Raw genomic sequence first — 27,705 nt, forward strand, 5'->3', positions numbered from 1 at the left:
ATGTTGATAATTAGTAAAAATATAAAATATTTTTTTAAACAAAAAACGCTATATATAATAGCTTTCGTTATAGCTACGCTATTCGCAATAACTTTTTTTTAGCCTTTCCGCTATGACGAGATAATCTCTATTTAAAACCTTGGTTAGAATTTAATTTAGCTATAAGATTCTCACACTTCATCATTTACAAAGCAAACTTTCCTTATTTCAGTGCAGCAAAAATGAAAACAAATAAAACAAATTATCATTATGAGTCCACGTGTAAACAAACTTTCCTTGTGAACTTGCTGCATTTGATAACATAAATTTGTCAAGTAATGAAAATTTGAGAAATTGTAGGCTACTTAAATAAAGTAGACAAGGTTGTATGTGCATTATTTATAAAAAGTAGACGACTCTAAATATAGTCATGATTTTAATACTTCTTATTTTATTATTAACACAATATTATCTAAATATTCAAATATATATAGACAAATTGACCCTTCATTTTTTTTCCATTTAAAATTTATTATTTGTATTTTGTCACATCTTTAAAAAATTTAAAGATATATACGAGTGAAAGAGTTTATTATATTATGAAAATCTATCAACATTGTCTATATCGAAAAAAAAAAGTTGATTGTTTTCATTTGAATCATTCGAAACAATATTTTTCATCCATCTATTCAATTAGGAAATATAAATTAACTACAAAAAAATTTGTCCTAACAACTTTAATTAAAATGGACATATAGACTATAAATATTAAAATTAAGAGAAAAAATATAAAAATTAAACAATTTGGTTCATATTACATATTAAAGCATGTGTATCATATAATCGAATATCTTCTTTAACTACATCACTTTTTAATTTATATAAGAAAATAAGACAAATACATATTTTGACATAGACTGCTTTAAACTTCAACTGAATTAATGTCTTCTCTTTTGTAAATTATTTAGTTATATTTTTATGAGTTTTAAACTTTTAATACATAGTTTAAAATGAATGGGAATCCGGTAAGTAAAATCAACCTGTTTTTTGTTATCGTTTCTTGTGATGCTCATACTGAGTTGGTTTTTAAAAAAAAATTATACATAGTCAATGCCAAATCAGAAGAAAAAAAATGAATATCTAGCAATTATGAAAATTAAATGATCAATAAATGATCGCTACATTAATTACATTTCGAAAATAAATTATTTTTGAAAACATATTTCAAGATGATTAAAATGTTCCATACATTTAAATATTTTTTAAATAATGTGTTAATAAAAATAAACGAGTAGCGCTAATACGAAGCCGGTTAGTTTCTTGTTTTGTTTTTAAAATCGTGAATCTTACACTGTTACACATTAATTATTTGTCGGTTAGCTTTCTACTTTTTGAGGAATTAATACACGATTTCAGCTGTTGGCTAATATCTCGAAACGGAAGAATCTTAAAGTTGGTCTGTTATCCAGTGATTGAAAAAAATATGGATGGGGATATTAATTGCAAGTGTTCAAAAGTTGCTTGATGTTTCCTTTTTCTCAAAAAGTAAACTGTCTGATTGATTTTAAAATTTACACAAACAGTTTGAATTTACGGAACTTTTAAAATTTATTAAACTATAAATTGTTCGTACAAATCTTAACGCATTCAGATCGGACGGTTTGGACATAATTTTGGATATATTATGTCCAAAACCCAAAGGAGAGTAATGAGAATTACAGCTGAAGTTTTTCAAGGGGCAAAATGAAATTTTCCAAAGAGGCAAAAATAGAGAGAAGAGATTAGTTGAAAGGACTCGATCAAAGGGATGTACATGGAGTAGGCAAGGGGTTTCTTTCTTTCCTGTTTACCTTTTGACTTTGTCATGTACTTCGAATAGATATTCACATATCTTAGGCCACGTTTGGTTCTGGAGTAAACCCCTTACTCCACGCTTAAGGAGTCAAATGAGGAGTAATATAGGCGGTTTAAGATGGAGTAAGATTTGAGCTAAACTGGAGTAACTTACACCACCTAGAGAGGTGGTTTAGCTTACTCCACCAAAGATGATTAACTTACTTCGATTTAGCTTGGAGTAAGAAATTTAATCCGGTTTAACTTTACTCCACAACCAAACATGACCTAAAGCATGACAATATAATCATAAAAAATAAGTGAATGACGAATCATCAATACAGTACTTTAAAAACGGTCATTTACATCAATACAGTACTTGTTTGGCAGTATCTTTGTTCGTCTAACGAACGAATACCGTTATTTACAACACTAATCAATACATGTAACACCCGGTAATATATATTTTTAAATTTATTTTGGACTTATTTGTAATATTAGAAAACTAAAATGTTCATATATGAAAGTTCAAACTTAAATGAAAAAAATAAAAATAAAATTGCCAACGTGACATGAAGTTCACGCGGCTCACTCTGCTTGTTCTCAATTTTTGCGTGGCTCAAGGCCTATGATCACTTAAACTCATTTGGAACCTCATTTTTACTTTGAATCATCATGAAAATAAAAACAGAGAGATCAACACAATGAAAGAGAAAAACAGAAAAATAAATAAATAAATAAGAGAAATATTATGGTAAAATTTTGATATCGGATATTATTTTATATCAATTTCGATTGAAATTCTGAACAAGTGTTGTATCTCGAATTGGATTTTTGAATTGATCGTTTATCAGGTAATTAGACTTCTCTATAATCTGAGTTTTCGATTGTATGGTTGATTGGGTACCGTATTGGATAATCAAATTATGATAGTATATTTAACTGGAATATAGGGTCTAGATACTGAAATTGTTTTTAATGGAGTTGAATACTGGAAATCGCCTGTTTCAGATATTCCAACTGAAATGGAGCTGTTGCTATTGGAAACCTAGACCCAATTGATATTATCGATTAAATATACACACGTAATTTGATATTTAATTGTGTGGATCAATCCAATCCTATTGAAATTATTGTTTACTGTTATTAGGTCAATTATAAAGAAGTTGTGTCGTTAAATAACTAGTTAATCGGTTTTGTAGCTGACTCCGCATTATTTATGTTTCTTCCTGTTGCGATGTAAGTTGACAGAACGGCGGATGAATGTGAGAATGCCATTATGTCGCGTCGCATATCTAGCCTGGCCGCCGGGGCATGACAATAGTATAACAAAACGTGAACTTTGAAAGTTTCAAAAATAAGTAGATACATTTGATTTTTAAATTTTCAAATTTGCGATTAGTTTGTAGTAGTTGCAAATCTGTGCCATTAATCATTTGATCCGTATCATCGATAATTTGCAATGATTTTTTTTCTCTTTGGCATATTTTAGTTATACCCTATACCCAACATAAATTCTCTATTTCATAATTATCATCTAGGTATTAATTTCCTATAAAGAAAAACATTGATTTCTAGAAAGTTTAACAATTTCTGGTAATAATTGGAAAAGGGTACAAATAGTTTTAAGCTTCTCATTAATCATTTAGATTTTCAGTTTTGACTTTTGACCAAAGACTTCTTCTTTTTCTATCATTTTTTAACTCTCTATTGAGAAAAATAGAAAATGCGACCAATTTTGACTTTCGACCAAATTTGAATTACACATTATGCATCTAATTTTCTGTCAACTAAGATATGTGCACCTCAAAATAAAGAAATTTTGATGTGTGTATCAAAATTAAGATTTTTTTCTTTTATTGTAAGGCATCTTCGGTCACTTTTGATGCAAGTCAGAAAATTACATTACAAAAATAGAACAATATCTATGAAGGTAAAAAAAATACTATTGTCGAGAGTACACTGACAAAAACTTAATATTTTTGAACGTATCAGTATTACTTATAGAAGTATCCGCGACGATACCGTCGACAAAAAACACTTTTATCCTCACAAGTAATGTTCTATTGTTAAAATTGAATATTGAATAATTTAATATAATATAATTTAACTAACAAAATTTTAAAAATTCACCTTAATTTTCCTCATTTTCTTCTGTCACTTTAAGGACACAAGTATTCAACACAATATTTTATAAATTAAAAATTGAACAACTAATTGAAGATACATATTTTTGTTTCTAGCGTTCATCAAGCAAAGCTTGCTCCAGCTATTTGTTTATGTCATTTGTTATCCAAGTAATGTTACTGATTCCAGTTATGCATTCTATCGATTTTTTATAGGTGACCTTATATTAAGTGCAATTTTTACAATATCAAGGACTTGCTAGATATTTTTGTCTAAATACCCATTCTGCCCTTTAAATTTATCTTTAATAAAAATAATTAACAAAAATGGTTTTCACAGCTATGACATAATTAATAGTTAATAAACATGGCGAGAATGGAATCATCAGAATTCATTTAAGGAAAATAATTTAATTATGAGATTTTACTTTACTCTCTTCTCGATGCAAAGCCGCGCGCCTAAATTTTCAAACTCTTTTGTTCCTCGTATGGATGCTCAAAGAATAGAGCTATTCTCAGAATAGCGGAGCTATTCTTAGAAGAGGGTCATCCAAACGTGAAACGAAGATTAAGAATAGCTCCGGATTAGCTCTATTCCGCTATTCCGTGAAAACGTTGGGTTAGCGATTTAGCACCCGCAAGAATAGCGATTTAGCACCCGCTGGCCTTTGCTATTCCTAACATACAATCCAAACAACATTTCTACAAATCCGGAATAGCCAAAGTTAGTGCTATTCTTGAATCTCTTGGGTTAGCACTATTCTCAATCACTAATCCAAAAATCGCTATTCTTGAGCTATTCCTTGCACGATCCAAACGTACCAATCTCTCCTCCAAAGCTCAAACGGTAAACATAAATTTGTACAAGTTTTTGTAGAGGATAAAGTCGGTTTTGTTTAGTTTGTAGTTATTTTTTTATTTTAATGTTCAAAAAAATTATTATCAAAAGTAGTATTATGTATAATAATTTGGTTTTTATGTATTCGGGTGGTCGATGCTAATATAAAATTGTAAACATAAATTTATTAATTTTAAACTATTAAATGAGTGCATAGTTGGTGGTTGGTGCCAAATTTTTACACCTATATTAGTAATTTTCAAAGGCAAATAAGAAGGACAACAAGATAAATCATTTATTTTGAATCTATTTTTATAGTTACCTTGTTTAAAGACGTAACTATTTCAAACAATATGTACAATAGCATTAAATAGAGGTAAATTGAGCATTAAAAGATTAAAGAAGTTTCCGGCTCTCAATAATTACATTATAGCTCTCAATATAGTACTGCTGCCTTTTCTTTATGCACCCACATTCTTTTTTTCTTTTTTTCTTTTTTTCTTTTCTCTTTTTCTTTTTTTCTTTTTGAAAAATTTGACAGCGATTGTTAAGAGGGATTGACACAGATCAGTATATATATATCACAAATTGACAAGGAACCTAATTACCTAAATAACAAGGTTAATTACCCCTAGGGGCAGACCTAGGATTTTCGTCAGAGCAGTAAAAAAATATCGAATCGAATTTAAATAACTTATCGGATTTAAACTCATTAACTAATTGGGTACTCAATAAAAAAATAATGTTTTCACTTATATTTTTGAATATCCTAACTTATAATTTATGACCCTATAAGTTATAATTAATATTACCAATCATAATTAAAAAAAAAAAATTTATTTTAACACTAAATTTACCGAATTTTTTATTAATATCCAAATTTAATATTAAATTTCAAAAAATAACCGGATCAGTAACGTTTTTCAAACTCTACCCTTTCTGGAAAAATTTTTTCCGGAAATAGGCTAAATCCGGAAAAAATTTATCCGGAAATAGGAATTTTTTTTTTTTTTTTCCGGAAAAATTTTATCCGGAAATAGGATTTTTTTTTTTTCCGAAATTTTTTTTTTTCAGTTTTTATTTATAATTTATTTATTTTTTGTATTTAAGTATTACAAAAATTTAATATAGTTTTTAAAAAAATAGATGGAATACTATATAATTTGATTTATTCGAAGGACTGCTACAAATAATCCGGATCAACATTTTTCATGCCGGATTTTTTACGACCGTAAAAAAAAAAATATAATATAATATATGCATATATATATATAATATAATATATATATAGAGTACGGCTAACGCGCTTCCTCTAGCATATGGGCCGAAATGCTTCCGGTGGAAAGTTGAAATTTCAAAATTCAAAAAGTCGATCTGAACCGTTCATCTTCTTCTCCATATTAATATCTGCTTGGAGACCAAATTTTACATTTTTCTGAATTTTTTTACTATTTATTAAGCCACTTTGAAAATTGCTGATCCAACGGTGGCTTACCAAACAGTAAAAATCAGAAGCTACCGTTGGATCAGCGATTTTCAAAATGGCTTAATAAATAGTAAAAAATTTCAGAAAAATGTAAAATTTGGTCTCCAAGCAGATATTAATATGGAGAAGAAGATGAACGGTTCAGATCGACTTTTTGAATTTTGAAATTTCAACTTTCCACCGGAAGCATTTCGGTCCATATGCTAGAGGAAGCGCGTTAGCCGTACTCTATATATATATATATATATATATGTATATATGTATATATAATATAATATATATATATATATATATATATGTATATATAATATAATATATGTATATATATGTATATATAATATGAGTTAGGCTGGGGTGCTATGGATAGCATAGTGGCCTCTATGGATAGCATAAATAAAATTACGGCTCAATATTCGAGTTTTCAAAATCCAAACGGTCGATCCGAACCGTTCATCTTATTCTCCATATTAATATCTGCTTGGAGACCAAATTTTATAATTTTCTGAATTTTTTTACTATTTATTAAGCCACTTTGAAAATCGCTAATCCAACGGTTTTACTGTTTTGTGCAGCCACCGTTGGATCAACAATTTTGTAAAATACTTAATAAATAGTAAAAAACTTCAGAAAAATGTAAAATTTGGTCTCCAAGCAGATATTAATATGGAGAATAAGATGAACGGTTCGGATCGACCGTTTGGATTTTGAAAAGTCAAATATTGAGCCGTAGCACAGAGGCCACTATGCTATCCATAGCACCCCAGCCTAACTCATATTATATATACATATATATACATATATTATATTATATATACAGAGTACGGCTAACGCGCTTCCTCTAGCATATGAGCCGAAATACTTCCGGTGGAAATTTGAAATTTCAAAATCCAAAAAGTCGATCTGAACCGTTCATCTCCTTCTCCATATTAATATCTGCTTGGAGACCAAATTTTACATTTTTCTGAAATTTTTTACTATTTATTAAGCCACTTTGAAAATCGCTGATCCAACGGTGGCTTAACAAAACAGTAAAACCATTGGATCAACGATTTTCAAAGTGGCTTAATAAATAGTAAAAAATTTCAGAAAAATGTAAAATTTGGTCTCCAAGCAGATATTAATATGGAGAAGGAGATGAACGGTTCAGATCGACTTTTTGGATTTTGAAATTTCAAATTTCCACCGGAAGCATTTCGGCCCATATGCTAGAGGAAGCGCGTTAGCCGTACTCTATATATTATATATTATATATACATATGCATATATTATATTATATTATTTTTTTTACGGCCGTAAAAAATCCGGCATGAAAAATGTTGATCCGGATTATTTGTAGCAGTCCTTCGAATAAATCAAATTATATAGTATTCCATCTATTTTTTAAAAAACTATATTAAATTTTTGTAATACTTAAATACAAAAAATAAATAAATTATAAATAAAAACTGAAAAAAAATACTATTTCCGGATAAAATTTTTCCGGAAAAAAAAAAATTTCCTATTTCCGGATAAAATTTTTCCGGATTTAGCCTATTTCCGGAAAAAAAATTTCCGGAAGTAGCTACCGTTTCCGGAAAAAAAATTTCCTGAAAGGGTAGATTTCGAAAAACGTTACTGATCCGGTTATTTTTTGAAATTTAATATTAAATTTGGATATTAATAAAAAATTCGGCTAAATTTAACTCCGAATTATAAATAAAAAATTTAAAGAGGGACAAAAAAATTTTCAGAAAGAGACAAAGTCAATCGATACCAATAGATCACTGCTAAAACTCAAAATTCAGGAGAACGGCTGCCCTTATACTACAGTAGATCCGTCCCTGATTACCCCGTCAAAGAACGATTTGCTATGTAAAGAAATTAATGTCACCAACTCCACTCAGGCCTCGTGGCAGGCATGCAAACCTTAATTCTACACAACAATTTACCATGGTGAAATGTTTGCAATTATTTAGTTAGTATTTCTTCGTATTCACCCGAATGTTTCGAAAAACTACTTTTTTGTTTTGTTTTTTATTGAGAGACAAATTTCGAATAAATATCAGTAACAACACAGGTAGTAGAAATGTAAAAAGTCATGTTGAGATAGGAAAACATTATGATCCGGCACAATTTCATTTTAATACAGCATAACACGGTACGATTACATGGCGTGACTTGTGTCTCGTGTATTATTTATGTACCGTGATCATTTTAAGAAAAATTAACACGATACAACATGAGACATAACAAAAAATTAGATGGATCACAGCACGTTAAGTGACCAAATTAACATAACTATATGTGACTAAAAACAAGATAAAATATATGTCATTTATTTATTTTAACAACAATATAATTTCAAACAATGAATATATTTTTTACACATAAATATTTTTTTATAATTATTTCTTCATTTATAATTGTTAACACAAGGCGTGACCATTTGCATGCCATGATCACTCCGCAATTTTGATCAGAGCACAACACAACATGTAAAAACTTAACTTGATCACGACACAAAATGTGACCCAAGAATACATAGTTACAACTCTAACTGGCAATTTAAATTCCTGGGATAATTTCATGTATGCCCCCTCAAAAATCTTAAAATTATGTATTTCTCATTCTAAATTCATAATGTCATATTTACCCTTCTAAATTTTAAATACTCACAAATTTACTCAATCTATGACTTTTCTAATTAAACTCATTTTATCCAAATAAAAGAAATATTTAGTTTTCTTATTTATCGGTTTTAAAAGTAAATTGTTCATTTTCTTACTTATAATGCACACAAAAATATATGTTTAAATACATGTCACTGTATGTGCATGACAACTAAATAAATAAACTATTTGTTTTCAGAAACTGATCAGTTAAAAGATGAAATATTTTACTTAAACTACATATATATCTTTTTAATAAAGAACAAAATAAGTAGTTTATAAATTTAAAAATGAGTATTGCTTGTACCAAATAATTTGATATTAACATGTACCGCATTGATTATTTTAGAACCCAGTACTATATGTTTTCTGCCTCCTCTTTATTATTGTTTCTTTGAAAATTCAAGATTTAAAGTTAAATTTGCAAAATAACAAGAAGTCTGAAAATTATTAGATGGACATAACATTCTATAACGCACGATCCTTTAATATTGATCCGACAGCCTTCTATATAATATAATATAATAAAATATCGTCAATAATTCGATTAAGCTTTGGCTTTTGTTTAAAGGTCAGTCAATAAATGATTAGTTAAAAGCTACCGCCTACCAATAACAAATGAGATTAAAAACTCAATGATTGGCGAGAATGTCATCCGAGCGCATAGCTTCTTTTTTTTTGAATTGAATTGAATTGAAAAGTTGGACAAGTTGGAGGCAACAAGGGATTGGTCGCAATTGGCAAGTGGCAACTGCTCTTGAGTCTTGAGTCTTGAGTCTTGAGTGAACAAATTAATATACAAACAAATGAAAAGAACTGTTCAAACAAATATTTGGGACAACCAATCCAATCATATACGCAAATCCACACGGGGTAAATAAATTAATATAAATAAATACTATAAAGCAGCCGACAGAGAACAAAGGAACAGAGGCATGGGGTCCACTAGCACCAACTGTTTTTTTCTTATAGAAATTACAAAATCAAATTGGTAAAAACAAGATGATTTTTTTATTTTTTTTTCATAATGTTATAGATGGGACCGAATCTATAATTTACTCTCGTCAGGATATTTTCTTGCTGACTGAATTAATGGTGAATTCATATTTTTTGCATCAACGCACCATTTGAGTATAGTTTTGATTTGTTCATTACATATAAACACCAATTTTAAATGGGCCTCTGCATTAAAGGTGTTATTCGAATTGGTCCATATTCTGATAATCTGATCTGACAATCCGAAACTAAACTCAAACAGTGTGTAGCGGATGCAGTCTTCATAATTTTCGTAAATTATAACGTGTCTTTGTCACATAAAATTTAAAAACTACTGAGATCGAACTATTGTTTTATTTCCAATAATAACGTAAAATTCAAAACATAACATCTTCCACTCAAACTCCATTGCTGAGAGGCTAATAGGACCGAATTAATTAGGTCCCCACTGAAAGATGCTATTTAAACTGAATCATTCCATTGATTTTCCTTACTATGTGACTGTGAGTGTAATAAATTATAAAAATTAGTGAGACTGAAAATATTTATTTGCTCTTATTAATTCTTCGCATTGTATGGCCGTTACTATGGTAAATTGTTGAAATCAATAGGTCCGAATTATTAGTTTAGATTCATCCATTTATTAAAAAAATTATCAATCTTCCATTCGACAATTTAATTTTTTTTAGTTTCTGAAAAGAAAAAAAAACTATGACTAGTACATAGTAAGGCCATGTTCGGCTCCGTATTGAGAATGGGTATAGGAATGAGATTGAAAAATTTTTAAGCTGATTTTGTAATGTTCATGTGAGAAAAAAATGAACAGTAAAATTTGAAGAGGAGGGCCTAAAATAATAGAGAAGTGTTGATGGATGGTGATTGATTGGTCAGACCAACAAAAACGCGCACGCAGTCAACTCCTACTAAAATCTCGTCTGATTGCAACCCTGATTTACAAAGTTCAAACTATACCTTCCAATCATGTTTGGTTGGGCCGTTCAGGGATAAAGTCGAACAATAAAAAGAGAATAAATAATTTAATAGGCCTCGCCATTCTATTTTTAAAGAAAAAATTATTTAATTTTATTTGATTAGGTACGAACTGAATTTTAATTGACACGCCAAGTACATATTTGTTTTGAATTTTAGAAAATATATAGGTTGAAACTAGACCCGACCGCATAATATAATTAAATTTATCTCTCCTAAGTTTTTAAAGAGCTCAAAATTATATTTTGGATAAATATAATTTTGAAAATGAATAAGCATGTTGAATTTGTTTATCATTTACTTTGCTGAAAATAATTGTTTATTCATTATAATATTAATTAATAGTGTTGTTTGATGAATAATAATTTTATTTTTAGCAAAAATATGCCGTGTCTTGGATTATATAGAATACTACGATTGTTATTTTTCGATTCTTATTAAGAAGTTCATTCATGTTGTTATTTGTTGGATTCATATTTTATTTGTATTATTAATTAATAATTACAATTAACTAGTTATTATACATATGATACGTTCTGAAACCCACAAAATGTGTAAACTAAGATAGAGATTCAATTGATTTTGAAGTAATGACGGTTGATTCCAAATTGAAAGTATCATAATTAGACTATTACCAATCGGATTGAAAACATAGACATACACCTAAGAACTAGTCTTCTGTTTATGGTAAAAGACAATACCGGTATAGAAAATCGTGGGTTCAAAATCCGGAAAAAGAGTTCTTTACAGACAATTTAAAAAAAAATGAAAAGTTAGACCTCCACTTTTCAAATTCAAAAAAAAAAAAAAACAAACAAACAAAGACATATACCCCTAATTGACTCTATTTTTAACATGAAATTTTTTATATAATTAAACTCCATAATTTGATATTCTAGCTCCGGTCATACTCTAATGATTATAGTATCATATATCCTCATTTACTTATTTTCTATTAGGAGTCCACAATATAATCATGATTGAAATGAACAATTTTAGAATTCAATTCATTTCTGTGGAAAAGATTTCAATGGAGATAATTAAAAAATATTTTTGTTTTGATAGGAATGAAGAATGAGGTAAAATGATTTCATTCTAACAGAAATTCCAAAAAACAATATTATATACTGCTAGGTAATTATTATTTCACTGCTGCATATTTATGCTTATTATGTAAGTGTAATGCTAAATATTTATATCTACATAATCAGGTATTTACACTTTAATTGTTGAATCAAATGTGTTGCTTTTCTTCAAGAAAAATCGATTTATGCTTTTCTTCATCTCAACAGTTTAAATGCATTTAACAATTCAGATTTGTTTGTTCTCTTACAATATGAATAGAAAGAGAAAAAGAAATCAGAAATCAGAACTACTGAAAAAATTTGATTAGTTGAATGAACAGATTCCTATTTTCTTTTTAAAGAAGAGCAACAGATTCTGATACTTTAATTGGACGGTGTTAAATATATATAAATTTAGATGAAATTTTGTACCATTTAAGGATCTTTTTTAAAATATGTATATATATTTGTGAAATGAATGTGTTTTAATATATATATTATTTACTAAATAATAAAAAATATTATAATAACATTATCAATTATTTATCCGCTACCGTTTCGTTATCCGACAACTATAACGGATAAGAGTAGGATATGAATGAAGTAATTTATAGCGGATAAAGATAGAATACGGATAAGGACAATTTGTAAGGATATAAAAATATTTCTATCAAATACTTATCTTATCCGTTGACACCCCCTAAATTCTAATTGAGTAGAACGATTAAAAAAAAAACAAAAAATCTCTAACTAATTTCGTGGCACAACTTTTGTTTCCGTTGGAGTGCACCATTAATGCACAATTAATGTAGAATTATAAATGTCAGATAGTACGTCTCAATTAATGTAGTATTTTTTTTTTATTATTCCGACATATTTTTTGGATGCATCCTTTTTACCTACGATATCTTATTCTTTATTACCAAAAATAGGCATTATACATCTAAAATATTGTGTGCAGTAATCACTAATCAGTGATTCTCTTACATAAGCATTTTAGACTAGTCAGGGGAGCAAAACTTAATTATGAATATTGGATTAGTTGGTCTATTTTTCTCTAAAAAAAACAGTGCATTCTTTTGAAATCATTATTATTGTTCGCAATCTATAAATTTACACTCACTAATTTAAAATTACTCTTCCATCTCCCTTAACTAGTTTGTTATTTGTTTCACCACGTATTGAGGGATTTTTCTTAAATAGAACAAATTTTATATATTTTAACAGAACAAGCACCATTAATTTAGTTTTTACAAAAAAAACAACAGGATCATAGGAGGCATAAACATGTTTGCTCCATCGATCTGCAAGATCAATGGAGATATTTACTATTAATTATGTGGTCAATTATATAAATGTGTCATAAAATGGCTCCATCGCACCTATCCAGCGGATCAGTAGAGCAAACGTCTTTGTGCCTCCAGTTGTTTTCTGTTGAATCCAAATCAATAGTGGATCAGTTTTTTTGTAGAATTCAAATTAATAGTGCTTGTTTCATTAAGAATATTAAATTTAGTTCTATTTTTAAAAAAATATCCATATTGAGCGATGCTATAATATATATTTAGTCCATGTTTGATTGCAACTTTAGTTGAGGAATAACAAATTTATTTCTCACTTAAGTTGAACTTATATTAGCTTAACTTAAATAAATAATTTAATTATTCTTAACTTTAACTTTAAATAACAATCAAATATCATTTGCTCGCTATAAATTTAGTTTTTAAGTCACAGTGCAATAGCCAACAACCTTCTGCTCCTATTGTTTGCAACATCCAATCAAGTATAAAATAAAATATGTAAAAAGAAAATTGAGGACACCAAATCTTATCTTATACTTTTTGTAAACCTCATGCCTCGTGACATCTAGAAGATTCTAAATGTTGGAGCTATGTTGAATAATTGCTAAGCTACTCCAAAAGCAGATTTTTTTTTATTATGAAAATTATTTAAAAATAATATAAAAAATTAAACAGAGTGTAGGAAATTAAGATTCATGGAAGAAACTAAATTAATAATTTTATAACAATGATTCATAGATTTATAGATTTATATGAAATTAAGGGTATGTTTTAATTTGAGGATATGCTAAGGGAGGAGAAGGAAGAAACACTGTGTGAAAGAAAATCTCGTTTTAAACTGCATCTAACTAACGACTTCACTTGCTTCAAAGAGAAGAAACAAAGAGGAAGTGGAGGTACACGAACACTATGTGAAGGGGAGGCAAGGTTAGCGTTGTGCTAATTTCTGATGAAAACATTCACTCTCAAATCGGAATGTAAGATCACTGTGCAGAAGTGAACGAAATTCTCGTCGCCTTTCCTTCGTCTTCCATTAATATTGTTCACCTCTTAGTTGTGAAGCACGGCTTAAAAGATTTAAGAGTCGAATTTTTTGTATAATTTTTTTTATAGTCGTGTAGCGTGATATAACAACTAAAGAAATTGAATCAATGACTTCTATAAATGAAAATATCCATACAATTCATCTATTTCTCTATATTATTTTTAAATAATATCTATAAATAAAAAAAATTCTCCAATTGCAATCCATGTCAAAGAAAGTAGAGAAGGAAAGTTCCGACGAAACAACGAACTTGCTTTTTGAGCAACCACATACTTTTATCCCAAAAAGTGAGAATGGTTTTATTTATTTTTTTACGTGAACGGGTGCTAAACCTGGATTAACAAATTAATCAATGGGATTATATTATATCATAAATAGGTTAACAGTTGAATTAAATTGTGGTGAGACAACTTTGCGAAAGAAAGAGCTACTAACCATCAAAAAAAAAAACTTTGTGAAAGAAAGAAAGAATCTCACCAGCCAATGTATGACATCATTATTCTTTTTGGTAAAACATATTTTGAATTTTTAATCGAGTTGACAAAATAAATGTAAACATCCTAACTCTCAAGTTAGAAAATTAAATTGTCAAAGTTATCTAAGACTTATTTATTAGTTTAGATGTTTCTGCCACGTACTTTATTTTATTTTCTTTTTTAGCTTTTTGAAGTTGTAATTACATCTATTTTTGTACACCTGGTAGTCACTACCTGAATATATATATATAAAAAAAAAGATATTTCTACCACGTACGCTTATCTTCTAAATCATTTTTCAATTATAATTCATCCTTATAAGAGTACCTAACATAAGGCAAAATTGAATTTTTTTTTTTTTAATAATTTTGCTATTATTTTGAACTATGTGTATATTTTATAATTTATTTCAAATATTATAGTAAATGAGGTCTATTTAAAAAATAAATAGATTGGAAGATACGTAATGCCCTCCAGTAGGCAGTAAGCCAGTAACATTAAAAATTATGGAAAGAGGGGGCACAAAAAAGAGAATTAGGCTTTTTTTTCAATTTTGTTTAGATGGTATAGTAAGTCCTTAGGTCCTACGTTTTACAAAAATTTACTAAACCAGTAAAAAGTAAAAGAGTGAGTCTATGGTACTATGCATATCACGGGTTGTTACCGTGCTACGGCTCTATATTCGAGTTTTCAAATCCTAACGGTCGATCCAAACCGTTCATCTTGTTCTCCATATTAATATGTGTTTGGATACCAAATTTTACATTTTTTGAAATTTTTTTAGTATTTTTTTAGATATTTAGAAAATCACTTGATCTGAAATTTCTGGACCATCCAAAAACAGTGATTTTCAATAAATCTAAAAAAATAGTAAAAAAATTTCAAAAAATGTAAAATTTGGTCTCCAAACACATATTAATATGGAGAACAAGATGAACGGTTCGGATCGACCATTAGGATTTGAAAACTCGAATATAGAGCCGTAGCACGGTGCCAAATCGTAATATGCATAGTACCATAGACTCACTCAAAGTAAAATATACAAGAGTTTGCCTCGCCTTAAAAAAGGTCAATCCCTCAATTACTTATGATTTATGTCATGATCCTGTAAAAGCTCATGTATACTGATACTTTCTTTGCTGACAATATTTTCTGTTCACAATCTCACATGCATCAACAATTTTTGGGCCAACATGTACAGCCTTCTTTTACTGAGAAAGGATAACTATTTTGTTCAACAAAAATTTAATCTGAAAATGCACATATATATCAAATTTTACATTTTTCAATTTTTTTTACTATTTTTTTAGATAGATAAAAAAAATTACTTAATCAAAAGATTTTAAACCATACAAAAATAAAATAGTGATTTTCTATCTATTCAAAAAAATAATAACAATATTCTTAAAACATATAAAATTTAATCTGTAAGTATATTTTCATATAAAATCACGTTAAACGGTTTATATCGACTATTTGAACTTTGAAACAAAAATTGATGCATAGTATGAACCAATCTGCGCTTTCCATATTACCATAAGTCTCACTAGTCTTTTTTTACTATTATTAAAATTAATATTGTGATAGAGTAAGTCTGGGGGTGTCAATGGGTACAGTACGGGTCGGGTGGAGGCCTACATTATTGGCAGCAAAAGCACTAGAAGTAGGGTCTTTATGGTTGAAATTTTGTAGAGGTACCATCAAGGAAATGGGGATAGGCTAATTAAATTGTAATTTAGCAGTGGTGTTGCCTCTGATGATATGAAATTTTTATATTCTCCTATTATAAATACTCGGCTTATTGAATACGATATGTATCGGATAAACGGTTAAAAAGATATCATTGACACCCGGTAAGTCTCTGCACCTACACGGAGAAAAAAAGCGGGGTAGTTTTGGAAACTTAAAGTGTCAGAAAAGAAATATATAGATATGAACAAAATAAGTCTCGTAAACTGCATGTTTCCAAATGACCAATTGCTTACATTAAGTTAACTTAGAAATTGAATTTCCTTTATTTTCTTAATCATAAGGTGGGAATTAAGCGATGCTAATTAATCAACTTTGGTTAGAAAGCTCAAAATGAGACGAATAAAAAATGGTGATAGGTGCACCTCCTCTGATGATAAGTGGTTTATCAGAAAGACTGAAAACCAAACTGGTAGCCCGTAGCCGCCTCTATTAAATTTAAATAAGAAAATGAAAATAAATTTGTGAGAAAATTAAAGAAAAGGAGCAGAGATGGATTTTGTACAAGTTCAACAGCTCTTTTGAAGCTCAACGCGAAATCGTGTTTCAGTGGCGAGTGGCGTCACTCCCAGCTAATACAGACTTCCTCTCCATTTGGGTGACTAATGGAGATCTCCTTTGCTTGTAGTTGGATTTACCTTGTGCGCAAATCTCAATTAGTTTATTTAGAACAAAAGTGCAATCTGCTGCAGTAACATAGAACCAGATAGTGTATTTTACTCTAATGAGATTTGTCAATAAACCAATAATTTGTTATAGTTTTTTTTTATGTAAATTTTTTTAGATTATTACTATATGAGCAGTGAGTTACATCATTCATTCAAGTGATTACATACATTAGAAAGAAGAATTGTAGGAGAAAAACATTCTCTTCAGTTTTAATTGCTTTTATGGTCATCATAAGTATTTCAACATAATTAATGTGTTATAGTTATGTAATGCTTGATTTTAGACTACCAAAATATGTTTTAAAAAAAACATTCATATGGTAGGTATATTGTTTATACTTTACTAAATGTAATATTCAAGAAAATTAAACTCCTCAATTAAAAATAAAGAAAAGATGATATTAGTCCTGAAAATGATAGAATACAAAAATGATGAAAATGGAGTGGACCAGGTAATAACCCAATTTAGTTTCCTCTGCTCTAACTACTGGCATTAACCTATTTAAGCCCTTCATGCCCCTCATTACTCTCAAACCCCACCATTTCTCCTCAAAGAAAAACAAAAAAGAACCAAAACCAAAACAACAAAAGAAACACACATACATTGCCCCCACTTATGCTACAATGACCCTTTCCTCATCCCCTCTGTTCTTCCTCCTTTGCCTTCTCTCCCTCCCCTTTCTCTCCTTCTCCCAGAACCAAACAGCATTGAACAACAATAGGCTTCAAAAAGCTTACACCGCTCTTCAGGCCTTGAAGCACTCCATCACCTCCGACCCAAAAGGCTTCACGGCAAATTGGTGTGGTCCCGATGTGTGCAGCTACAAAGGCGTGTTTTGCGCACCCGCGCCAGATGAGCCGTGTCACCAAACTGTGGCGGGACTTGACCTAAACCATGCCCGCTTGGCCGGAACATTGCCAGAGGATTTGGGTCTCTTATCCGACCTCGCTTTGTTCCATCTTAACTCAAATAAATTCAACGGTTGCCTCCCGAGTTCCTTTTCAAACTTCAAACTCCTCCATGAGCTCGATGTGAGCAACAACAAGCTAACCGGGCCATTCCCTTCGCATGTCCTATGCCTACCAAATCTCAAGTATCTTGACATTAGGTACAACAAGTTTAAAGGAAAGGTACCGAATGAGATTTTTGATCGGGACTTCGACGCGGTTTTCATAAACAACAATAAGTTCAAATTCACCTTGCCAGAAAACATTGGCAACTCAAAAGCATCCGTGCTAGTTCTCGCCAACAACAAACTCAATGGTTGCATTCCAAAGAGCATAATGAACATGAGGCATACACTAAACGAGCTAGTACTCTTAAATGCCAATATCACCTCCTGTATACCACCCGAAATCGGGAACCTCGATCAATTGACAGTGTTCGACATAAGCTTCAACAACATAGAAGGCACGGTGCCGGAGAGCATTGGCAAAATGAAGAAGTTAGAACAGTTGGATATAGCACACAACAACCTTGCAGGAGAGATACCGGAAGTCATATGCGAGTTGCCGAACTTGAAGAATTTCACATTTTCGTACAACTACTTTTGCGGCGAACCCGGACGGTGCCTCGACGTCAAGAGAATTGATGATAGAGAGAATTGTATTGCAGGTCGTCCCGACCAACGACCACATGACGAGTGCATGGCGTTTTTGCACCGGCCGCCAGTTTATTGTGATTCTGATGGGTGCATCGCGCCGCCACCACCACCGTCACCGTCACCACCGCCTCCGTATCACTATTAATTAGGTGATTTGTGTGAGCTGTAATCTATTGTTTCAATTTTTTTTATTTTCTAATGTGAACAAACTTATATATAATAATTATATACCGGGACATAGTATATAATTTTACTGTGTGTGTGTGGAACATGTTTGGTATAAGATTTGAGTTCATTAATTTGCTGTGAAATTCCTCTTTTTTTCTCTCTCTCTTTTTTGGACATGCATGAACGTCTGTCCTGTCCTTTGTAAAGGTCTGTCCCTTTCAACTTTTTAAGAAATATTGATATTTTTATAATTTTATCTCAGCAAAATTTCTTAATACACAATCTAATTCCTCTTGTCCAACAACTATTTTCACAATTACTATCATAAAAAAAAAATTATTTCAGTGGCTCGTCATCTGGTGGTTCATTTTGTATATTTTATTGGGTAGTGGAAGCACATATGATTGTCTGTTCAATTTATTTAAAATTTTATTCTGTTACCAACGACTCCCTTAATTATTCTCAGAGAACTAACCAGATATTTCTTATTTCTCTAGCAATATATAACATAAATTTGTGTTTTTACAAGGGTCACAAAAAATAATGTCACATTAGCAGGTTTTGATAGTGATAAAAAACAATTGTAGATTTGAGGTGCATGTCCCTCGAAAACAGCGATCTTGACGGTGATTAAACAAAAGAGTTCAAACTAATAAATATTTGGGAGAAAATAGAACGATGTATTTTCAGTTCAGATGATCTTATCCATACATTCTGTTATCTATACATCTTGACTTGACTATTTTTTTTTAAATACTTTTTTCTTGACGCTGCTTGTTTTTTTTTTTAAATACTTTTTCTTGACGCTGCTTGTTTTGCATAAAAAAAGTAATGTCTCCATAATACTTTATGGACTAATTTGTCAAATAACGCTGAAAATCAAAGGTCTAGGTAGGAGAGAGCACACAATTTCTAGTTTTCTACAACATGGTATAAATAAATTCCCTATTTAACAAATATTACACAATGTCTTATGCTATAATATTACCGTAACCAAGTTTATAGAAGATTGTTTATCCCTTTTATACTGTTGTTCTTCAACTTTTTCAACTTCTATTCTGTTATTAATTATTCAACATGGGAAAAAGTTGATAATAACGAAGGATTGGTGTTTGGCCAATCAAAGAAGAATGATTTATAAGAAAAGTAATGTAGATGTGACATCGTGATCGTGTACCCCAAAACAAAGAAATATGACGGTGACTTAATAGGAAAAGGTCAATATAAAGTAAAATAAAATATTCTCCTTGCTTATTTTCTTTCAATCTCATCCGTTAAGTAAGAACGATTTAATTTAATTAATAAAATTTAGAGGTGATATATTCAACTATTTAATATGTATATAAATATTTGAATTTGAATTTGAATTTGAATTTTGATCATACGACCTCTTATGTAAAAGTTATTATTATTACTGTAAAATCTTCATCCTTCTTGCGTGAATTATTTTTTTTTTATCCTAGCTATAAAGTATGGAGCGGAGCGCTATAGTTGGTATAAATTGGTTGAAACATTTATTTACCCTTCGTAGGGCATTTAATTTCTAATTTTTGTCCGTGAAAATGTCAACCAATAGGAAAGAACAACTATTCAAACTTTCATGTATCATTATGTTATCTTTCGTTTTATTTATTTTTATTTATATAAGTAGTGAAAATTTCCACATAATTAATTAAATCAAAATTAAATAGAATGTATATGTGCCTCTATCCATGTTAGTTGGATGCTCGTTTTTTAGTTAGGTGATCAATATGCGAATATTTCCTTACGACCAAAAATTAAAAATTGTAAAGTAATAAGAAATCAAAAGGAATTTCTAAAAGATTAAAAAGGTAGCATGCACGGGGACCAGAAATGTATATTTTACCAGAATGTGAATAGAAGCACCCGACACAATATCTAAGCTGTTAACCAATATGTTTCAAAAAGGGAATTGGGTTGGTTTTGTGACTTTTTTCCAAGGTTCTAAATAGCGATTATAGCGGCACAGCGGGGAGACCAAAAAAAAAAGCTATTGCGAATAACGTAGCTATAGCGGAAGCTATCACACATAGCGATTTTCTCTTTTCAAACTTTATATTCTATATTTCTACTAATTATCAACATAATCAATATTAGAGAATTTATGTAACAACTAAATGACAACTAATCTAAGTCTATACTTTTTATCAATTACGCAAATAAGAATGAAAAAAAATCTAAAAAGTAACATTATTTAATAGTTTATACTTCATGGTATTACATATTATAATAGACAAAGAGCAATTAATTTTATAAGGTAAATGAAGTCAATATACATATTTAAACATTTTATAATTATAATAATAATCAAAATCAGCTTTCAATTGAAACGAACGATAATAATTTTACAAACGAATACTATAAAAAGAGTAATCAAAATGAATAATTAGTATTTGAATATTTCTCGAAATAGAATGATAGAATAAATCACAAATAAAAATAGAAGCATATAATTTGATTTAGTATATTTATCGTAGAAGACCATGTAGCATTAGAAATAAGAATAGAAGTACAGAAATCCATATAAATTGCAAAAAAAAAAACCATGTAGCATAGCGGGTCTTATATAGCGGTAATAGCGGTCAGCTATTATAGCTATAGCGGTCGTAGCTGAGTTAGCGCAATTTTATCTCATAACTTAGCGTTTATGGTCCGGAAAAGCTATAGCGTAGCTATAGCGCCGCTATAGCTAGCTATTTAGAAGCCTGCTTTTTTCCAAATGCTATTGGAAAAAATTTATCTAAATTGGGTTCAAATCGTACGATCTGCATTGATATTTTTATGAATAATTTAAAATTTAATAAATTTCATCATTTCCGCACATTAAATTTCATACAATAAATTAGATAACAGTTTTCTTTTTCATATATTAGATTTTGCGCTTACATCATGTGTGAGCGCTGGACTATAGCAGTGTAAAGATATTGAGCGTTACGTTCTTCATGCAGCACATATGAGTCATATGCTGCATGAAATGAAAACAATGTTTTTAATATCTTTATTCATATTAGCATTCTCATGTTACGTTAATATATTTATTAGTTATCATAAATAGACTTATTACTACTTGATGATGATGTGATACATGTCTATTATTTGACAAACCAAACACTTAGCCATTAGAGAAAACAAATGAAAAGGAGAGAGTATTAAATGAAGAAATTACACACATTGACGTGTTCAACAAATTTTATATCTCCAGCTTGAAACAGCTACTTTGTTTTTCTCATGACCAACTCTGAAGAAGCTTCCTAGCTAGGGTTGATTTGCAAGAAAGGCGGCTGGTGATTGGTTGGTTCGCTTCTTTCTTTTCTTTTCTTTTTCTTTTTTTTTTGCCATCCTTACCAGTTCTCTGTTTTATTTTCTTTTTAAATTAATTAGAAGACGCGTTTGTTGATAAAGTCCTCCCAGAAAAGAAAAGAAAAAAAACCCAAAATTTCGGTTCAACTTTATTTTAGAGTGCTAACTTAAAGAAAACACTTATATTATTTAGAGAAAGAAATGTTCCTCGATCTCATGCTTAAAGAAATGTTCTGCGGTTGATATTTGTTTACTACTGCAAAAATTTCAGGCAATAGAAATATCATCTGGCATATTTGTCGTCACATATTATTTACAATGCAACGTCATGATTAACTTTTTTTGCATAAAATGTTATAAAAGCACACATATAATAAAGTCAAAATTAAAATATAATTTGTATGTTTCATGTAATCAATACAGTCATTTCTTTCCTCCTAATCTCCTATGACACGTTTAAATACGAACAAAAGATTTGAATAACGAGTCCAGAAAAAAAAAAAATATATATATATATATATGTGTGAGGAGTTAGGCTGGGGTGCTATGGATAGCATAGTGGCCTCTATGCTACGGCTCAATATTCGAGTTTTCAAAATTCAAACGGTCGATCTGAACCGTTCATCTTATTCTCCATATTAATATCTGCTTGGAGACCAAATTTTATATTTTTCTGAATTTTTTTACTATTTATTAAGTATTTTACAAAATTGTTGATCCAACGGTGGCTGCACAAAACAGTAAAACCGTTGGATTAGCGATTTTCAAAGTGGCTTAATAAATAGTAAAAAAATTCAGAAAAATATAAAATTTGGTCTCCAAGCAGATATTAATATGGAGAATAAGATGAACGGTTCGGATCGACCATTTGGATTTTGAAAACTCGAATATTGAGCCGTAGCATAGAGGCCACTATGCTATCCATAGCACCCCAGCCTAACTCTATATATGAGATGGGCTATGGTGCATTGCAATGCATGGAGGGGTTTGTGCATTGCAATGCATGGAGGGGTTTGTGCATTGGATCATAAATTTAAAATTCAAATAGCCGATCCAAATCGTTCATCTTGTTCTCCATATTAATATGTGCTTGGAGACCAAATTTTACATTTTTCTGAATTTTTTTACTATTTATTAAGTATTTTACAACATTGTTGATCCAACGGTGGCTTAACAAAACAGTAAAATCAGCAGCCACCGTTGGATCAACAATTTTGTAAAATACTTAATAAATAGTAAAAAAATTCAGAAAAATGTAAAATTTGGTCTCCAAGCACATATTAATATGGAGAACAAGATAAACGGTTTGGATCGGTCATTTGAATTTTGAATTTTAGATTTATGGTCCAATGCACAAACCCTTCCATGCATTGCAATGCACCATAGCCCATCTCATATATGAGGAGGGATCCACTTACAACAACTTGAAAGTTACAACATCTTACAACATCGTTTTTTTTCATTTTCAAAGTCCAAATCGTCGATCCAAACCGTTAGATATTCAATCTATATTAAAACGTGGTTGCAGACCAAATTTTACATTTTTTGGAATTTTTTTGCTATTTATTAAGATGGGTACAAAATCGCTGTTTTTTAATGGTGCAGAATTTTAATAAATACAGCGATTTTGTACCCATCTTAATAAATAGCAAAAAAATTCCAAAAAATATAAAATTTGGTCTGCAACCACGTTTTAATATAGATTGAATATCTAACGGTTTGGATCGACGATTTGGACTTTGAAAATGAAAAAAAACGATGTTGTAAGATGTTGTAACTTTCAAGTTGTTGTAAGTGGATCCCTCCTCCTCATATATATATATATATATATATATATATGAGGAGGGTTCAAATGCCTCCATTTTTTAAAACTTTAAAAACTCAAAATTTAAAACTTAAAAGTCAAAATAAAACCGTTGGATATGATCTACGTCATTTTATTTATGCACGTGTAAAAAATTATGGCATTTCAATTTTCTTTTGATTGTCATCAAGAGCTTGTAAAAAATGCATTAATGTGGATGATTTCTGGACGTTGATTTTTGAACTTATTGATTCACATATAAATAAAATTGAAATGTGATAATTTTTTATGAGCATATAGAGAAAATAATATAGATCACATCTAACGGTTTTATTTTGACTTTTAAGTTTTAAATTTTGAGTTTTTAAAGTTTTAAAAAATGGAGGCATGGTGGAGGCACAAAAAATGGAGGCATTTGAACCCTCCTCTATATATATAGAGAGAGAGATGGGCTATGGTGCATTGCAATGCATAGGCACCCTTGTGCATTGGACCATAAATCACCGATTCAAAGTTCAAATGACCGATCCAAGCCGTTCATCTTGTTCTCCATATTAATATGTGCTTGGAGACCAAATTTTACATTTTTTGGAATTTTTTTAGTTTTATTGAAAATCTAAAAATCCTGATGAACAGTAAAAATAGTAAAAATTTCTGAACCACCGGATCAGCGATTTTCAAAGTGACTTAATATAAATAGTAAAAAAATTCCAAAAAATATAAAATTTGGTCTCCAAGCACATATTAATATGGAGAACAAGATGAACGGTTTGGATCGGCCGTTTGGACTTTGAATAGGTGATTTATGATCCAATACACAAAAATGTCTATGCATTGCAATGCACCATAGCCCATCTCTATATATATAATCAAGAAGTCAAGCGGAGGATTGGCTTCGCCAAGAGTCAAAAAACAGCCTGGCAACAGTGGAGAGAAAAAAAACAGTGTGCTCAAATTCTCAAATTTTGTTTCAGGAGAGAAGGAAAAATGGGAGTCGTCGTAATTGAGAAGTCGCATGCATGCCAACTTGCCAGTAACACGAGCTGTCTGTAAACGACTTTCGTGCAGGTATAACGCAACCTAACAGCTAACAGCGACCTACGTGGGGTAATTCGCCAAGCCTCCACATAAATTTAAATGATACTTAATTTTCAATTGAAAGGTGCCTCAGGAAATTTTGGTTTCTAGTTTGGCTCAATTTATATGACAGCTAGTACGACAGTACTTTTCCAGTGAAATTCCATTATCAACGTTTGTCAAATCGTAGGATGCCACGTGGACTCTCATCTCAACGAACGAATAGAGCAGCATGCTTATGTGGCTTATCCTCAAAAAAAAAAAAAGAGCAGCATGCTTATTCCACAAGCCTACAGCAGGCAACAGGCCAACAGCATCCTTACTTGATTCCAAATTTTCTCAAAATTTATAAAAAAAAATCATCAAAATAACTCAATTGTGTTCTACGAACATCGCATTCTTCGTTATCATTATTTGATAATTAACATGAGTACATGACATGTAAACATATAGCTAATTGTTATTAACAATACAATTTTCTTACTCGTATATTTCTAAAGTAATAATAATTTTATTACATTATTAACGTATTTGCTTGTCCATTTAACAATTAATTAACCCAGCTTAAACATATAAGTAATTATGATTAAAGTTTAGTGAGGTATTACAAACTACTGGAGATGTCTATGGGTTGACAATGAAATAGACGACTCGTATTTTCCAAAATTTATCAGTATTTCTTGATGGGTTTAGAACCCACTGACAGGCAAGAAGGAGGGAATCATATTGTCTGGGTGCTACAAAGGTATTCTTTTGTAGAGTTAGTAAATCCAAACCGTTCTTTTAACCTGGCACAAATCTTATTGATTAAAGAAACATCCTTTATTTTTATTTTTTTTTTTTTTTTTTTAAATTCATGAGATATATGAAGTTCAAAGAGGTCTCCAAGCCACGGGACCCGAATCCTCTATAGTGTCACGGTGAGACCCACAACTTTACGGCCCAAATTTGTTCTCAGTCGAGCCAAACTCAATCCGGTGCCTATTTAGTCTATAGGAGTCTCTTTAAAAATCCGTGCGAGATTAAAAAAACGGTCGGTGGATTACTCATAGAGGATACGATTCCCATCGGATGGTTGGTTATGTACTATGCTCATCATATGATATGAACATATATGGACTGTAGATTTAAATCCTACAGTTCAAAACAAATTGGGGATAGCGCAAACAAGTAGCAAACATCTATTTGGTTCACATTGTTGTTAATTGTCCCAATAAAAATAAGCACTCTCGATCTAGATGCACGCCCGACTTGTGCTTGTTTTTACGAATTCCCTAATATCTGTATCTGTACTTCATAAAAAGGATTCATTTTCAATATCTTTTACCTTGTCAAATCATCAACAGTTTCAACCATCGAATTATATACGATATATATCCTTAATTATTACGGTCGGAAGGCTTGTAAGTTGTAATTTCTCACACTCTTTCGCCTCATGTAGAACAGTAGAAGAGAATATATATTTGTTTCTACGTAGGAACTTTCATACGATTGACCGTATTTTTTTATTATATAAAATTTTAGATTTTTATAAATTATCATTTTGTATTTAAATTCTATTTGACTGTAAGATTTTTTTTTATAAAGATTATTATTGCAAACACTTCATTTATTCTGAAATAAATATATATTTTTTAAAATGAAGTTCCAGGGATAATTTCAAGATAGATATCAGGCAAGTTAAACATAAATTTCCGTTCGATATCCGAACGATTAAATTAACATACTCTCTCTTTTTTTTTCCTATTTTGCTTCCTTTCCTCTTTCTGTTCATATTATTTTTTTTCGGATAAGAGCATACTAGATCCGATAATTTTGAATTAGACATTTAAAGCCACTATTTTTTTAAAAAAAATGGATCTTGGTAGTATAGTAGTTTCTACTGAAGCTTTGTCAGCCCAAGACATTTTCTCAAAGTAGCAAAAGTTAGCTAACTAATTTTGCGATATACGTTTCTTCTGTGCTGCTATTTGATTTAATGCGCTAAAATCGATATCATTGAAAGCGAAAATGTATGCAATAATCTATCTATTAAAGCAGATGGAATAAGTTAACAATCAGTGCCCTAGTCTTAGCCGCATAAAAAAAAAAATCTATGTTTGTGGTTTTTTGCTTTGATAAAAGATATTCACTCATCCACTAAAGCGGACTCTGAATTTAAAAATATAAAAGAGAAATGATTCATTATTGCCATTTGCCAGGAGGAAAAAAAGATAGTATAAAGCTCTAACCATTGTTTTTTAATACGCCTTGGCCATACTTACATCATTATTGCGTAGCTTGGACCAGCTCTCCTTTATAACAAAATTCATACCAAATTGTTCTCTCTCACAGATTCGCTACGAGCTAACTATCATGTTAAAGTATCTCAATCATTGCTAGTTTTTTAAAAAAATATATGATTTTACACGTTCCGGAAAAATCGCTCAGATTTCATACAGTACAAGATTACTCGTTTCTTTTTCTTTATTCTTTTGCTTGAAAGTTGGCAAATCATGCAAAATTGAAGTGTGAACTCTGTTGTATGAATTA

At 30.2% G+C, this 27,705-nt stretch overlaps 1 pseudogene across 1 annotated transcript; it reads left to right on the forward strand.

The window, feature by feature from the left end:
- The first annotated feature begins 17,711 nt into the window (after positions 1 to 17,711).
- LOC144574289 (leucine-rich repeat extensin-like protein 4 pseudogene) lies at positions 17,712 to 19,102 on the forward strand (annotated as a pseudogene). The gene has a single exon (XR_013518177.1). The product of XR_013518177.1 is annotated as a leucine-rich repeat extensin-like protein 4 pseudogene (transcript).
- The last annotated feature ends 8,603 nt before the right edge of the window (positions 19,103 to 27,705 follow it).

The sequence above is a fragment of the Carex rostrata genome, chromosome 22, assembly GCF_964058835.1.
Source record: "Carex rostrata chromosome 22, lpCarRost1.2, whole genome shotgun sequence".
Classification (NCBI taxonomy): Eukaryota; Viridiplantae; Streptophyta; class Magnoliopsida; order Poales; family Cyperaceae; genus Carex; species Carex rostrata.